Here is a 6,000-nt window from a genome sequence, read left to right as displayed (position 1 = left end):
CGAAGATTAATTCAAGATGGATTAGAGACTTAAATGTTAGACCTAATACCATAAAAACCCTAGAAGAAAATCTAGGTAGTACCATTCAGGACATAGGCATGGGCAAGGACTTCATGTCTAAAACACCAAAAGCAACGGCAGCAAAAGCCAAAATTGACAAATGGGATCTAATTAAACTAAAGAGCTTTTGCACAGCAAAAGAAACTACCATCAGAGTGAACAGGCAACCTACAGAATGGGAGAAAATTTTTGCAACCTACTCATCTGACAAAGGGCTAATATCCAGAATCTACAAAGAACTCAAACAAATATACGAGAAAAAAACAAACAACCCCATCAAAAAGTGGGGAAAGGATATGAACAGACATTTCTCAAAAGAAGATATTCATACAGCCAACAGACACATGAAAAAATGCTCATCATCACTGGCCATCAGAGAAATGCAAATCAAAACCACAATGAGATACCATCTCACACCAGTTAGAATGGCAATCATTAAGAAGTCAGGAAACAACAGGTGTTGGAGAGGATGTGGAGAAATAGGAACACTTTTACACTGTTGGTGGGATTGTAAACTAGTTCAACCATTATGGAAAACAGTATGGCAATTCCTCAAGGATCTAGAACTAGATGTACCATATGACCCAGCCATCCCACTACTGGGTATATACCCAAAGGATTATAAATTAGTCTACTACAAAGACACATGCACACGTATGTTTATTGCGGCACTATTCACAATAGCAAAGACTTGGAATCAACCCAAATGTCCATCTGTGACAGACTGGATTAAGAAAATATGGCACATATACACCATGGAATACTATGCAGCCATAAAAAAGGATGAGTTTGCGTCCTTTGTAGGGACATGGATGCAGCTGGAAACCATCATTCTTAGCAAACTATCACAAGAAGAGAAAACCAAACACCGCATGTTCTCACTCATAGGTGGGAACTGAACAATGAGATCACTTGGACTCGGGAAGGGGAACATCACACACTGGGGTCTATCATGGGGAGGGGGGAGGAGGGAGGGATTGCATTGGGGAGTTATACATGATATAAATGATGAATTGATGGGTGCTGACGAGTTGATGGGTGCAGCACACCAACATGGCATAAGTATACATATGTAACAAACCTGCACGTTATGCACATGTACCCTAGAACTTAAAGTATAATTAAAAAAAAAAAAAAAAAAAAAAAAAAAAAAAAAAAAAAAAAAAATAAAAAAAAAAAAAAAAGTGGGCAAAGGATATGAACAGACATTTCTCAAAAGAAGACATTCATACAGCCAACAGACACATGAAAAAATGCTCATCATCACTCACCATCAGAGAGATGCAAATCAAAACCACAATGAGATACCATCTCACACCAGTTAGAATGGCAATCATTAAAAAATCGGGAAACAACAGGTGTTGGAGAGGATGTGGAGAAATAGGAACACTTTTACACTGTTGGTGGGATTGTAAACTAGTTCAACCATTATGGAAAACAGTATGGCAATTCCTCAAGGATCTAGAACTAGATGTACCATATGACCCAGCCATCCCACTACTGGGTATATACCCAAAGGATTATAAATTATTCTACTACAAAGACACATGCACACGTATGTTTATTGCGGCACTATTCACAATAGCAAAGACTTGGAATCAACCCAAATGTCCATCTGTGACAGACTGGATTAAGAAAATGTGGCACATATACGCCATGGAATACTATGCAGCCATTAAAAAGAATGAGTTTGCGTCCTTTGTAGGGACATGGATGCAACTGGAAACCATCATTCTTAGCAAACTATCACAAGAACAGAAAACCAAACACCGCATGTTCTCACTCATAGGTGGGAACTGAACAATGAGGAAACTTGGACTCGGGAAGGGAAACATCACACACTGGGGCCTATCATGGGGAGGGGGGAGGGGGGAGGAATTGCATTGGGGAGTTATACATGATATAAATGATGACTTGATGGGTGCTGACAAGTTGAGGGGTGCAGCACACCAACATGGCACAAGTATACATATGTAACAAACCTGCACGTTATGCACATGTACCCTAGAACTTAAAGTATAATAAAAAAAAAAGAAAGAAAAAGAAAGAACAGAAAAAAAAAAAAAATACAAAAATTAACCGGGCATGGTGGCGCATGCCTGTATTTCCAGCTCCTTGGGAGGCTGAGGTGTGAGGATCACTTGAGCTTGGGAGGCCGAGGTCCATAGTGAGCCGTGATGGTGCCACTGCACTCCTGCCTGGTTGGTAGAGACAGACCCTGTCTCAAAAAAGAAACAAATAAACCAAAAAAATCTACTCTGCTAGATGAGTGTTAGGATGAAAAGTGATACATGTATGTTCCTGAAATAAAGTTTGTCCTCAGTTGTAGCTGTCACTATTGATTGGAGATGTTCCTTTTTTTTTCAGTGTTTGATAATAAGTGCCTTTAAGTATAATAAGTTTCTTGTATATACTTGTTTATATATTTGGATATTAATTGTTTTAATGTAGCATATTGCTGACATAAAAATGTGTTCATTTAAAACAATTTTGAAGTTGTGCAAGATAAACTAATATGCGGAATTTTTTTTTTTTTTAGATGGAATCTTGCTTTGTCACCCAGGCTGGAGTGCAGTGGTGCGATCTCAGCTCACTGCAACCTCTGCCTCGTGGGTTCAAGTGATTCTCCCATCTCAGCCTCCCGAGTAGCTGGGATTTCAGGCACCCGCCACCATGCTTGGGTAAGTTTTGTATTTTCAGTGGAGACAGGGTCTCGCCATGTTGGCCAGGCTGGTCTTGAACTCCCGACCTCAGGTGATCCACCTGCCTTAGCCTTCCAAAGTGCTGAGATTACAGGCGTCAGCCACTGTGCCCAGTTTTAATATGCAAAATATTCTATGTAAGTATTTCCTGTATATTAGACCCCCTCTAAGAAGGGTTTCTATGTAAGCATAGTACAAATGATCTGGAAAGGCTCATAGACTTGGCAAATCTACGTTTCTTAAAACTATAAAAATAGTCCGGTTGTCCTACGGTATATGTATAGGACATATACTATAGGGGATTGGTTCCAGGACCCCTGTTTTTGCCAAAATCCTGGCATAGTCAAGTCCCCAGTGTGGGCCCTGCAGAACCTGGGTATATGAAAAGTTGGGCCTCCATATATGCAGGTTTCATTCTGCATTTGGTTGAAAAAGGTCCACATGTAAGTGGGCCCACGCAGCTTAAACTCGTGTTGTGTAAGGGTCCACTGCGTTTGAAAATCAAGTCCACAAAAAAGTTGCCATATTTTACAAAATGTTGAATTACTACCTTCCCCATATCAAAATGTTGGATTATTACCTCCCCTGTATCTTAAAGTACAATCTATTTACTACCCCATTGAGATAATGAAACTTTTAGAATTAGAATAGAACCTCGAGCCAGACATGTTGGTTCACGCCTGTAATCCCAGCTGATGTGGGTGGGTCACTTGAGTTTAGGAGTTTGAGACCAGCCTGGCCAACACGGTGAAACCCTCTCTACTAAAATTGCAAAAAATTAGCTGGGTATGGTGGTGGGTGCCTGTAATCCCAGCTACTCAGGAGGCTGAGGCAGGAGAATCGCTTGAACCCAAGAGGCAGAGGTTGCAGCGAGCTGAGATCACACCACTACACTCTAGCCTGGGCAACAAGAGCCTTAAAATAAAAAAGCCGGGTATGGTGGTGGGCACCTGTAATGCCAGGCAGGAAAATCGCTTGAACCTGGGAGGAAGAGGCTGCAGTTAGCCGAGATCATGCCATTGGACTCTAGCCTGGGCAACAAGAGAAAACTCCATCTCCAGAAAAAAGAACATAGAAGTATTTACTGCTCCTTGCTTTGTCTGAGATTCACAGGTTAAGTGACTTGCCCAACACAGGTTGTTGTTACCTTGGGCAAGATATCTTGGGCAGGATATCTTGGAAAAATTGAGACTTGACACCTGGCTTCCAGAGTACTTATTTAGAGTCCCCTTTGCACCCTACTACCTGAGCCTGGAAGTTCTAAATGAGTTTGAACAACATAGTGAGGCCCTGTCTCTACAAAAAATAGCCAGGCATGGCAGCATGTACTTGTAGTTCTAGCTACTCAGGAGGCTGAGGTGGGAGGATCACTTCAGCCTGGGAGGTTGAGGCTGCAGTGAGTTGTGATCATGCTACCGCACTGCAGAGAGGGCCACAGAGCAAGACCCTCTCTCTCTCAAAAAAAAGAAAGGGTTAAAAGTATATCTTCTTTTTAAAAAATAGAAGGCCAATATAGATATAACAGAAATTGTCATATTGTCAGATTCTTTTCTGCACTCAGACCTAACAAAACATGCTGTCTTCAACTTTACTTAGTTGAAGACAACTCTATTTAGTTGAAGAGAGAAAAGGTTCTAATTTGGGTTCCCTTTATCCAAGGAGTCTCCACTTTTACTGTGTATTGTTCAAACTGAAAAGAGACTTTGTATTTAATCTCAGATGTCATTAAGTACTTGAAATAAATTAGATTTCTAGTTAAATTAAGAGCTGCTTCAAGTTCTTAATTAGTAGTATATTCAATAATCAGGAATACACACCGTTGTTGTTGAGACAGAGTTTCGCTCTTGTTGCCCAGGGTGGAGTGCAATGGTGCGATCTCGGTTCACTGCAACCTCTGCCTCCTGGGTTCAAGCAATTCTACTGCCTCAGGCATGAGCCACCATGCCCAGCTAATTTTGTATTTTTAGTGGAGACGGGGTTTCTCCATGTTGGTCAGGCTGGTTTTGAACTCCCGACCTCAGGTGATCTGGCTGCCTCAACCTCCCAAAGTGCTGGGTGTAAGCCCCCATGTCTGGCCAGGATACACACGCTTAATTTCATGGTCACCTGTTACCATGAAGCCATTTTCCAGATATATAAAATCTCTAATTTTCACAAAACCAATATATAGAGTATGTGCTACTGTCTTTCTTTTTTCGTTTTTTGAGACAAGGCTTCCCTCTGTTGCTCAGGCTGGAGTGCAGTGGCATGAACAAGGCTCACAGCAGCCTCGACCTTTCAGGCTCAAGGGATCCTCCCACCTCAGCCTCGAGTATCTGGGACTACAGGTGTGTGCCCACATGCCTGGCTTGTTTTTAGTTTTTTGTAGAGACGTGAGTCTTGCCATATTGTCTGGATGGGTCCGGAACTCCTGGGCTCAAGTAATCTGCTGGCCTCAGCCTTCTAAAGTGCTGGGATTACAGGTGTGAGCCACCGTGCCCTGCTTGTCTTCTTTTTCAAGTTGGTCAGTTCTCCTTGCAATGAATGCCTTTCCCCTTAAATTTGAAAACCTGAGGAATTACTGACATAGAAAATTTCCGTTTCTTTCTCTCTCTCTCTTTTTTTTTTCTGAGATGGAGTCTCACTCTGTCACCCAGGCTGAAGTGCAGTGGCTCGATCTGGGCTCACTGCCACCTCGGCCTTCCGGGTTCAAGCGATTCTCCTTCCTCAGTCTTCCGAGTAGCTGGGATTACAGGTGCCCACCACCATTCCCAGCTAATTTTTGTATTTTTTAGTAGAAACAGGATTTTCACCATATTGGCCAGGCTGGTCTTGAACTCCTGACCTCAGGTGATCCACCTGCCTCAGCCTCCCAAAGTGCTGGGATTATAGACTATGAGCCACCGCTCCCGGCCTGTCCATGGATTTTTAAAAAATGTGCTTTGAGCAATCTAAAATGAAAGCAGTCTGCCTAAAATTTTTATTCATATATTTCTACTGTGTTACATATATTGATTTTGTGGAGCTATGATTTAATAAGATATTTTAACAGTAATGAAACATTTTATAATTTTGTATATTGTTATTTTCTAAAAAGTTTAGTTATTTAAGTGCAAATACAAAGGACAGGAGTGATCATATTGAAGCACTAGGAAAAAACTTTGTGGGTAAAAATTCAACTTCAAATATACAAATATTTAACTTCCCATGTGGAAATAATGTCTTTTTACAAAAGAAAAATGAACATATTTGTTTGCAA

This window comes from Rhinopithecus roxellana, chromosome 6, assembly GCF_007565055.1.
Source record: "Rhinopithecus roxellana isolate Shanxi Qingling chromosome 6, ASM756505v1, whole genome shotgun sequence".
Taxonomy (NCBI): Eukaryota; Metazoa; Chordata; class Mammalia; order Primates; family Cercopithecidae; genus Rhinopithecus; species Rhinopithecus roxellana.
The sequence above is the reverse complement of the archived record's forward strand: the minus strand, read 5'-3'. Positions refer to the sequence as shown.